We start from the raw sequence: 12,330 nt of genomic DNA on the forward strand, positions 1-12,330 counted from the left end.
TGTTATACTTGGAGACCTGAACCCAGACCAACCATCATCAGAGAGGCTTAACCCAGCAACTCACAGGAGCGAGTGCAAAGACCCACAGCTAAGCATTAGGCTGAGCTTGGGGAATGCCATAGACAAGGGCGAGGAAGGATCATAGGAGCCAGAGGCTGGAGGATACCGTGAGAATACGACCCACAGAATCAACTAAGCAGGGCTCATAGGGGCTCACAGAAGCTGAAGCAACAATCACAGCACCCGTATGGATCTGGGCTAGGTCCTCTGCACACATGTTGTGGTTGTGTAGCTTGGTGATCTTGTGAAACTCCTAACCATAGCGGAGGAAAGCTGTCTCTGGCTCTATTGACTGATGGGAGGGACCCTTCTCCTTCTACTGCGGTGCCTCCTCCAGCCTAGATCTGAGGGTTTGTGCCCAGTCTTATTATCTCTTGTTGCTGTGTTTGGGGGACCCACTCTTTTCTGAAAGGACACAGAGGAAGAATGGATCTGGGGTAGAGGGGAAGTCGGAGAAGTGAAGTAACGGTAGCCAGAATGTAATGTATGAGAGAAGAATTTTAAAAGGAAAACTTTTCTATTTTAAGTTGTTACTAACTCACTTTATCTATGCATTTAAGTAGCATTTCTAATAAAATAACATTTTTAGAACAGTCGTGTTCAGAATACACATGTATGTAAATTAAATGTATTGAAAGCTAGTAATAAACTGGCCACAATTCATAAGAAAATTTTTTCTTGAATGATTGTATATACTATACATACATTTTAAGTTATGAATTAGAAATTAATTCTATTTCTCTCCAATAGACAATTACCCCAGAAAGTTTACTGAATAATCGATATTTTCCTAATTTGAAAGTGCCATCCATATAAAAACATTCATCCACAAATTTATTAGCTGCCTGTAGCATTCATGTTTCCTCTAGCACTGAACCCACAATTTAGATATCCTTTAAAACTCTTTGTAAGTAAACAATCCTGCTAGGACTTCAAGTACTTGAAGAGACAGGGAGAGAGTGGAAAACCTTGTCTTATCCCTGATTTGAGTGGGGTTGCTTTAAGTTCCTCTATATTTAATTTGATGTTAGCTATTGGCTTGTCATACACTGCCTTTATAGGTATGCACCTCGAATCCCTGATCTCACCAAGACTTTAAATATGAAGGAGTATTGGATTTTGTCGAAGGCCTTTACAGAACGCATCGAATGAGATGAGTATGTGGCTTTTTTTTTCTTTCCATTACATCATTACGTTTATATCCATTATGTCGATGGATTTTCTTTTCTTTTCTTTTTTTTTTTTTTTTTTTCGGAGCTGGGGACCGAACCCAGGGCCTTGCGCTTGCTAGGCAAGTGCTCTACCACTGAGCTAAATCCCCAACCCCGTCGATGGATTTTCATACATTAAACCACCCCTGAGTTCCTGGGATGAAGCCTACTTGATCATGACAGATGATGTCTTTGATGTGTTCTTGGGTTCAGTTTGTGAGTGTTTTATTGAGTATTTTTACATCAATGTTCATAAGGGAAACTGGTCTAAAATTCTCTTTCTTTGTTGAGTCTTTGTGTGGTTTAGATATCAAGATGAAGGTAGCCTCATAAAATAAGTTTGGCAATGTTCCTTCTGTTTCTATTTTGTAGAATAGTTTGAGGAGTATTGGTATTAGCTCTTCTTTGAAAGTCTGGTAGAATTCTGTGCTCTAACCATTTGGCAGTGGGGTTAGTTTTGGTTGAGAGATTTTTAATGACTGCTTGTATTTCCTTAGAGGTTGTAGGACTTTTTGGATAGTTTACCTGATCTTGATTTAACATTGGTAGGTGGTATCTGTCCAGAAAACATCCTTTTTGTTTAGAGTTTCCAATTTTGTGGAGTACAGGCTTTTGAAGTAACTCTTAACAATTCTTTGAATTCCCTCAGCATCCATTGTTATGTCTCCCTTTCATTTCTTATTTTGTTAATTTGGATACTGCCTCTTAGGTAGTTTGGCTAAGGTTTTGCCTATTTTGTTGATTTTTCTCAATGAACCAGCTCTTGGTTTTGCCGGCTCTGCGTTGTTCTCTTTGTTTCTGATTGGTTGATTTGAGCCCTGAGTTAGATTATTTCTTCCCATCTACTCTGCTTCGGTGTGTCTGCTCCTTTTTTTTTCTAGAGCTTTCAGATGTACTTTTAAACTGCTAGTATGAGAACTCTCCAATTTCTTTATGGAGGCACTTTGTGGCGAAGGGAATACTCCCCCACTGCTGGTGGGAGTACATGCTTGTACAACCACTCTGGAAATCAATTTGGCAGTTTCTCAGAAAATTAGGAATAACCTTAAGACCCAGTTCTATCACTCCCAGGCATATACCCAAAAGATGTCCTCCATACCACAAGGACACTTGCTCAGCTATGTAAATTGCAGCTTTATTCATAATAGCCAGAAACTGGAAATAGCTCAGAAGTCTCTCAACTAAAGAATGGATTTTTTTTTAAAGTGGCTCGTATACTCAATGGAATACTACTCAGCTATTGAAAACAAGGACATCATGAAATTTGCAGGCAAATGAATGGAACTAGAAAATACCATCCTGAGTGAGGATGTCCCAAAAGAATATGCATTGTAGGGGGTTGGGGATTTAGCTCACTGGTAGAGCACTTGCATAGCAAGCGCAAGGCCCTGGGTTCAGTCCCCAGCTCCGAAAAAAAAGAATTAAAAAAAAAAAAAGAATATGCATTGTATGTACTCACTTATAAGTGAATATTAGCCATAAAGTACAGGAACCAATCTACAATCTACAGACCCAGAGAAGCCAAACAACAAGGAGGGCCCAAGAGAGGATGCTTGATTCTCACTCAGAAGGGGGAACAAAAGAGACCTCTGAGGTGGATGGAGGGAAAGAATTGCAGGGCAAGGGAAGGAGAATCAGGTGTAGGGAAAGCAGTAGAGAGAGGGCCAGGAGAGTGAAGGAAGACAGGGTAGGCATCCCTAAGATATGCCAGAGGCCTGGAGGGAGGAGGATCCAGGAAGTCTATGGGGGTGACTCTAGCTGAGACTTCTAGCAGTAGATTTGGTGCCTGAAGTGGCCACTCCCAGTAGCCAGGCAGGACTCCCAGTGGAGGGATAAGGACATCAACCCACCCACAAAACCTTCTACTCAAAATGTGTCCTGCCTACAAGATGTGCAGAGACAAAGGTAGAGCGGAGTCGGAGGGAATAGCCAACGGATGATAGTTGAGAGCTATCCCAAGAGCAAGAACCAATCCGTGATACATTAATGATACTCTGCTGTGCTTGCAGACGTGATTGTAACATGGCTGTCCTCTGAGAGGCTCCACCCAGCAGCAAACTGGAACAGATGCAGAGAACCGCAGCCACACATTAGATGGAGCTCAAGGAGTCTTATGGAAGAGATGGGGAAAAGACTGACGAGTCCAAAGAGGACAAGGACTCCACAGGAAGGCCACCTGAGTTAACTAACCTGGAACTCTGGGGGCTCTCAGAGACTGAACAACCAACTGAAGAGTGAGCATGGGCTGGACCTCAGCCACTACACACATATGTGCAGCCTGGTCTTCATGTGGAACTCCAACAACAGGAGTATGGGCTGTCCCTGAATATGTTGCCTATCTATGGATCCCATGCCCCTAACTGGACCATGTTGTCTGGCCTCAGTGAGAGAGGATGCAGGCCTAGTACTGCAGTGACTTGATATGCCAGGTTGGGATGATACCTAGGGAGACCTCTGTCTTGTCAGCCAAGGGAAGACCAGGAGGAGCGGGGCCGAACTGCCATTGGGATACACAGTAAATAAGTAAGTTAATTAATGAAAAAAATCTGGCAAGGTTATTCTTATGAGTCGGGTTTATTATCCCTTATTCATGTCCCCTCTTAACCACTTTCACTGCCTCTCCAAACAGGGAAGTAATCTGCTGTGAATTAATCACTACTTGTGCACACATGCTGTTATGGTTTGTATATGCTTTGCCCAGGGAGTGGCCCTATTAGAAGGTGTGGCCTTGTTGGAGTAGGTGTGTCATTGTTGGTATGGACTTTAAGACCCTTACCCTAGCTGACTGGAAGTGAGTCTTCCACTAGCAGCCTGTTACAGATGAAGATGTAGAACTCTCAGCTCCTCCTGCACCATGCCTGCCTGGATGCGCCATGTTTCTGCCATGATGATAATGGGCTGAACCTCTGAAGCCAGCCCCAATTAAATGTTGTCCTGATAAGACTTGCCTTGGTCATGGTGTCTGTTCACAGCAGTCAACCCTACCTAAGACACATGCATTTACACATGCAGACAGACAGACACTCCTCAGAAGGAACATGCATTCACAGTGATTTTGCCACTTAAACACCTCTCTATACAAAGAACTGACCATAATTTATATACCTTTCAAGTGGTCCAAGGTTCTCCTCCTCAGGGCAAGGCGTTCTGTGAGTCGCTGGTTCCAGACATGGGACCTGATTTTTTCGTTATCTTATCATGTGCAATTTATCAATCTCCCTATTTATCAAATAGATTTTATATAGACCTCCATCTTCTATTTGATTAATCATACCTAATTACATATACTTTCCCAAAATGACACATGCCCCGGGATCATAAAGGGTTGCAAGAGCAGTCCTGGATTTCCCAGGCTCTCCGCAGCACTGCTGAGCTCCCTGCTAGACTCCCTTCTATGACAGAGACACTTTCTATAATCTGTCAGATGCTACATCCATTTATATAATTACGTTCACTTGGAATGTTTATCAGAAGTGGCTGTTACACTGTATCAAGGTCTTCCATTATCTGTTGATATAATTGTGATTTTCCCCTGCCACTATGCTCACTTCGTGCATTATTAGAACCAAGATCTTACCACTGAGGTAATACTTCATTTACAAAACAAAGCCGACTTGCTCATATTTTACATCCAGGTAGACTGAATTGGCTCATAGTTTTAAAATATCCTCTATAATCGTAAGTGAAAAGATCCTTTTCTGCTACACGAACCCAGTTTTGAAATAACTAAAATACAGTGACTGTTTATTGCTTGAGAAAAGTTTAAACAGCATAAAACAATCCGTTCATGGAGTTGCTTGTAGACTGTGTGGCACATGCAGTGGTGGTTTTATAAGCAAACAAGTAAGAAACCATATCTCTGCCTGTGGCCAATTAATGTTCTCTTCCTTGGGTGATGCTCATCAAGAAAACCAACCATCTCACTGGTACTTTCAAATTTCTTACCAAAAAAAAAAATTCCCTACAGATTATCTTTTTTCTGTAAAATTCTGCTTCATTACCTTTATTTTTTTGAATGGTCTATATGGTTTTATATTAATTTAGGAAACATATACATTCTCATCTCCCCCCTATTTTTTCCCTCCATCTTTATTAAATTGGGTATTTCTTATTTACATTTCAATTGTTATTCCCTTTCCCGGTTTCCGGGCCAACATCCCCCTAACCCTTCCCACTCCCCTTCTATATGGGTGTTCCCCTCCCCATCCTCCCACCATTGCCGCCCTCCCCCCCACAGTCTAGTTCACTGGGGGTTCAGTCTTAGCAGGACCCAGGGCTTCCCCTTCCACTGGTGCTCTTACTAGGATATTCATTGCTACCTATGAGGTCAGAGTCCAGGGTCAGTCCATGTATAGTATTTAGGTAGTGGCTTAGTCCCTGGAAGCTCTGGTTGCTTGGCATTGTTGTACATATGGGGTCTCGAGCCCCTTCAAGCTCTTCTAGTTCTTTCTCTGATTCCTTCAACGGGGGTCCCGTTCTCAGTTCAGTGGTTTGCTGCTGGCATTCGCCTCTGTGTTTGCTGTATTCTGGCTGTGTCTCTCAGGAGCGATCTACATCCGGTTCCTGTCGGTCTGCACTTCTTTGCTTCATCCATCTTGTCTAATTGGGTGGCTGTATATGTATGGGCCACATGTGGGGCAGGCTCTGAATGTGTGTTCCTTCAGCCTCTGTTCTAAACTTTGCCTCCCTATTCCCTGCCAAGGGTATTCTTGTTCCTCTTTTAAAGAAGGAGTGAAGCATTCACATTTTGATCATCCGTCTTGAGTTTCATGTGTTCTGTGCATCTAGGGTAATTCGAGCATTTGGGCTAATAGCCACTTATCAAAGAGTGCATACCATGTGTGTTTTTCTGTGATTGGATTACCTCACTCAGGATATTTTCCAGTTCTATCCCCATTTGCCTACGAATTTCATAAAGTCATTGTTTTTGATAGCTGAGTAGTATTCCATTGTGTAGATGTACCACATTTTCTCTTAAGGCCTGGTAAAATTCCCATAGATTTTGCCCTGTCTGTCTAATCCAGTCTGGACATTCTCTGCAGCAGTGGACGACAGGAAGTTATTTCTTTAGTGACGCAAATTGGTTTTCCAGGCGTCACCTTAGAACATCATTTCTTGTGATGCTCCCATGTTTTGAGAATAAGAGAAGAAAGTCTTCAATGAGTTTGCAAATGTAGAAGCATGTATTCAAAAGCATCATTGAACTGAATCACTCTCATTTAAATAGCAATTTTACTATATAAGTATTTATGCGGTGGTTTCAATAGGCTTGGTCCAGAGAGTGGCACCATTAGAAGGTGTGGCCTTGCTGGAGTAGATGTGGCCTTGTTTGGAGTAAGTGTGTCACTGTGGAGTGGGCTTTGAGATAGCTTCCTCCTAGCTGCTTGAGGATGACAGTCTTCTGGCTGCCTTCAGATCAAGATGTAGAGCTCTTGGCTCCTCCAGCACCATGTCTGCCTAGAAGCTGCCATGCTTCCAACCTTGATGATAATGGACTGAATTCCTGAATTGTAATCAGCCCCAATTAAATGTTGTCCCTTAAAAGAGTTGCTTTGGTCAGCAAATGAAACCCTAAGACAGAAGTTGGTGCCAGGGACTGGGGAATTGTTGTGATAGGCCTGACCATGTTTTTCTTTGGAGGAATATGGACTTAGAGACACTGGAATATTACTGTTATAGGTCTGACCATGCTTGAGTTTGGAGGAACATAGGTTTGGGAACTTTGGATTTAGGAAGCCATGGAATGCTTTAACTGGGACTTAATGGGCCATCCTAGTAGGAAGGTCATTGGCGAAGGTTCAGCCTCCATTGCAGTTGTGACGGCCCAGGACTAAAGGGATCATGCAAAGGAGTTGAGGCTTGGCATCATTAAGAGAGCCTGAGAGTCTATTGGTGAAACCTAGTTGCAGTGGAAGACTCCAGCAAATTGAAGATGCCAGTACCATGGGATGACCACCAAGAACAGCAGCAGCAGTGGAGTGGATCAACCCGAGCTTAGAGTGCTACAGAGGGCAGAGCTGGATGAGTGACCCAAGCAAGCCCTTTGGAGAGCTCAGAAGATCACGTGTGGATCCCAGACATTGGAATAAGAAGGTGTAAAGTTGAAGTTGCCTTGGAGACCCCCAAGATGTTAAAGACATCAGAGTCATGGGATACCTGCTGAGGAAAGCTGCTAAAAGGGAGTAGTTGGAAACAGCCCAGGAGAAAGAAGTTTGTTGCTGCTAAATGCCGGATCTGACAACAGCAGTCAACAAGGATGAAAGGAGTTGGAGATCTGAAGAGCGCTTTGACATCTGACATGGAGACATGGAGTTTGGAGTTTGCCCAGCTGGTTTTCAGTGTTGCTTTAGTCCATCGTTTTTTTCCTATGATGTTTTTGGAATGGTAATGTATATCCTGTGCCATGATATGTTGGAAGATGTGATCTGCTTGTTTGATATTGATTTTAAAGGGGATTACAGTTAAGAGATTCCATGAATCTCAGGAGAGACTTTGAACTTTGGGATTTTAAACATTAATGAGGCTGTGATAGGCTGGGAATTTTAGAAGTTGGACTAAATGTATTTTTGCATTATGCCATAGCTAGGCATGGCCCCCAAGGTCATGGGGGAAGTCAGCAGGAGCATCAAGTTCCAGCATCAACGTCCCGGTCTCCTGAAAAACCTCATGCAGATTTTAGACTTCCAGCATCTGTGCTCCCAAGAGCTTCATGATGAGTCTCCCTCTCACCTTTGTTCTCTCAGCGGATACAGAAACAGATGTGCGTCTTATTCACCACAGTCCTTTGGGGAACCTTGACTGTCAATGACACTGGCAGACATCTGGAGAAATCGCTCCCTGTGGCCCTTGCAGGTCCTCGGGATCAAGTGTAATTGATAGAAAAAGTAACTCAATCCCTTCCAGAATGTTAAGTTGATTAACTGGCTCCATAACGGCCCACGTCTACAGCCCAGGGCATCTGATTCAGTCACTCAGTGATGCTGCTGGGCTGTTCCCTCTTCTTCCCAAAGGTGGTCCTCGACTGGATGCCAATGACATCCCCAAGGTGGGGGAAGACTGGCCAGGATTCTCACGATTTTTTTTTTATGCCTTCCAAAAAGTATAATTGTGGAATTCACATTATCAGAAATTGAAATTGTCTTGGGGACAAAAATATACCTTGTCTGTCCCATGTCAAAAGTTTATACCCAGTACAAACTATGTATGCCCAGATGGTGCAGCCAGCTTCCTCCAAAGTGCCAGGCAGCATGGAGACCATGGTATAACTGACTGTGGACAACCCAAGAGTACAAAGGACATCCCTGAGGAGGCAAGATGAGGCTTCACATGTGCCTGCTTTGACAGGTCAAACAGCCATAGACAGGACTCGCTAATACCCCCAGCTGTGAAGAAGGACAAAGATCACCTCACCAGTTACATTGAAACCTGTGTCTCTAACGAAGCTACATCCCCACATATAGGAACCATTGGGAGTTGAGCTCATGGACCTGTTAGCACAGTACGAAAATTCCCACGGCGACATGAGGATATTGATTCACAAGTTGGTAGGAACCATTTTTCTTCCTTTTCTGTCCACAACTTTAAAAGCTATTGATAAGCAAATTGGACAAGAAAACTCAATTATGCCCCTTTGTGGTTGAATATCCTATTGGAAACACCACTGCGACTCAGCAAACAAAGGTTAGGAAAAATTACAGGATGCCATGTGCCATAAGTAATGATTATAGAAAAACAATTTGGAGTGCAATGAAGTTTTCGTTTATAGAACGTAGTTCAAAAACAAGAGGTGTCAAGGAGCCTTGCGTGAAATCCAGGTATAAGGGATTGGCCATCTATCTACCTCTTCTTCTTTGCGATTGTTTCAGAAGGGTTTCGCTGCCATTAGCACAGACGGGTAACCAGATTGGCTATACTATATTTTGCCAAAGATCTGACTAAAGAGATAATAAATAGCATTTCAGCAAAACGTGAATTTGAATAAAATCAAGTTTACAAGGGAAATAATTAGTAAAATTGGAGGGATTAGCAGATAGGGATGCACTATGGAAATGAAAGTGGAGGTGGTCAGATGTGGGTTCCTGATGGGAAATCCACAAAGTTCACAGAGAAAGTAAGGCATATCCAACACTGTGAGTCCTACGGATCCTGAACAGAGCAGTAAAAAAGGTGTGAGAGCAGTTGGGGCTACAGCTCCACACTTTGGGTACACTGATCCCTCCAAGAACAAGTAAATCCACACTGACTGTGTTGGCTGTGAGCTCTGAAGCAAGCCAGATGGACAGCAGCAGTGCTTCCGGATGAATCACACTCAAGGAAGACAAAGACACACAGACAACTACCCTAGAGCACCCGGAGAGCTGTGGGATCTCCCCCTCCTTGAAAGAGATGAGGAACCATTCACTCAAGCAGCTTGTCTCTTACTGAGGAGATACGGTCACAAAAGTTTCAGCCCGTTTCCATTCATTTCAGTCAAGTTGACTTCCACAGGAAACCAGTTCTTACGATAAAAAGGAGATATTTCATCTCCTCCTCCTCCTCCCCCCCCAGTTCCATCAACCACCCTGAACTAGACAGGTCAAGCCAAGAGTGCCTAAGATATTAGGGCTACCTGAAGTAGCTACGACAGACTGTGAGAGATAGAGGGGGAAAGGAACACACAGAGAGATGGAGACACACAGGGACACGGACTGGAAGAGGTACACAGATGGCAGAGAGGAACAGAGGGATGGGGGTTATAAGCACACCTCCGGAAGTCACTAGTGACAGTTCTTCAGCAACCAAAACTGACATGAAAATAAATGTTCTAAGTAAAGGCCAACAGACTGATCAAAACTTCAGAGGAACCCTGGAAGCCGGCTCCAGCAAACTGCGTTGGGCCAGGGAAGGCAGCCCCTCTAACACTGAGCGCCTGCAACCCCTCCAGTCCTGGAGACCCCACTCAGCTTGGCCCAGGGACCAAAGACCAGGAAAGCAACCCCTCTACTCTGAAGGCCTCTATCTCTTCCCCAGCGTCAGGAGCACCCTTTATCCTACAGTGGCCCAGCTAAGCAGACCTGGTAAAGCAAACCCCTCATCCCAGACCACCTCTGTACCTGCCATTCTTCCCCAGTTCAGCCAGTCTGACAGTCACCTCTAGCTGCTGTTCTCATGGGCTGAAAACACATGGCAAAAGACTGAACTAGCTCTTGCTATCTCTTTGTTCTCTTCTCTTCCCTGCACTTCCCCTCTTCCCTGTCTCTTCTCTCCCTATCCCCCCTCACCCCAATGTGCCCATGGCCAGCCTCCTTTCTCTTCTTCTACTCTTCTTCTCTCATTAAACCTCTCCTCTCCTCATGGGGGAAAAAAGGCCAGTTGTCCAGGCCTCATTGGAAAAGCAAAAGCAATAGGAAAAACTAAAACGATGGCCCCCAAAAGTGCCAACCCCATAGTAATAGTCCTCAATGACAACAGAGTAAAATAATACCCCCCAAAACACTGATCCCATAGTAATAGCCATCAATAACAAGATGAAATTCAAGATGCTGAACTCAATAGAACCATTATAAATCTGTTCAGAGACTTTACAGAAGACATGAGCAAACACATGTATGAGCTGAGAGAGGCAGAAATAAACTTATTAAATCCTAAGGAAACACAAAGAGCTAAACGAAATGAAGAAGACAATTCGCAATATGAAAAACAGAAACACTGAAGAAAAATATTGAAAATATTAAGTATAGTTTGAATATATTAAATAATATATTAATACAAAATTAATATGTTATATGTTGATATACATTATATGTTGTTATATACAAATATATATAACATATAATGTGTTAATATATAATACAATATAACATATAATAGTATAATATACTTACATATGCTATCGTGTGTATTATATTATAAATTAATATGATATAACTATAGTAATATTTGGATATATTTAATAACTATGAAAATATTGAAGAATATTGAAGAAAATTTTTCAATTTGTTAGCTAAAAAGATCACTGGAAATTCTCACTAACAGAATGCATTAGGAAGAAAACCATATCAGGACATGAAAACAAGGTGGAAGAGTTGGATGAGTCAGTCGATAAAATGATAATTATTTTTAAAACGCACCAATAGGACATTGGGGAGCTTTGGAATACCATGAAAAGAACAAATCGAGGAACTGAAGAACTATGGACATAAAAAGAAGAGAAAAGGTCCAAGCCAAAGACATAGAAAATATTTTCAATAAAATCACAAAAGAAAACGTCCCGACTCTTGAGAAAGTGGGGCCCACACAGGTACAAGAGACCTCCAGAACACTGGAAACATGGACTAGCAACGAGATGCCCTGTGCTGTGTTATCGTCAAATGCACCAAAATACAGAAAGCTTAAGCTGCAAGAGAGAAAGGCTAAGTCACATAGAAAGGCCACAACTAACAATCAGGGATGTTATACTCAGCAAGACTATCTTTTATAACAGAAGACACAATCAGAAAGCTCCCAAGATTAAAACAAAAAGCAAAAACAAAAAAAAAAAAAAACAGAATAAAGGGATAAAGGCTGAATAAAGGCTATTCAGTGGGCACTACAGAGAGCTTCTGAAGAAAGGCTTCAGAATTAGCAAAGGACTAGACATGATCACAGAGGCCAGTGTGGGAGAGATAAACAATACCAAAACCAAAAGATGTCTTAGAAAACACCACAAAGTCTCCAACACAATAGGAATTAATACAACTTGTCGATAATAACCCTAATTACTACTAATTGTCTCAATGTCCAATAAAAAGAAACAGACAAACAGATTACACTGGAAAACAGGATCAGTCATCTTGTCCCTTTTTGGAGGAATGTGGAAGACTTTGGAACTCTGATCTAGTGACACATGAATACTGTGAGCCGAGCTTAGTGGCCACTCTAGTAGGAGCCTGGAAGACAGTAGGGCTGAGGGAATTTTGGACAGTAGAGGCCCAGCTCAAGGGAAGCATGGACTCTAATAGCAGTTAGGCTAGAGGCCGCTGGTGAGTTTTTGCCAAAGATTGACATCTTCTGTGTGTCCTGAGATCTCCCCCAAGGCAAG

The 12,330-nt window shown here is 42.7% G+C and overlaps 1 protein-coding gene across 3 annotated transcripts in view; it reads right to left on the minus strand.

Annotated features, from left to right (window-relative positions):
* The window catches only part of Dlgap2 (DLG associated protein 2), a 709,635-nt gene that overhangs the window by 631,634 nt on the left and 65,671 nt on the right, over positions 1-12,330 (minus strand). The gene's annotated exons all lie outside the window — the stretch shown is intronic.

Source organism: Rattus norvegicus, chromosome 16 (assembly GCF_036323735.1).
Source record: "Rattus norvegicus strain BN/NHsdMcwi chromosome 16, GRCr8, whole genome shotgun sequence".
NCBI lineage: Eukaryota > Metazoa > Chordata > Mammalia > Rodentia > Muridae > Rattus > Rattus norvegicus.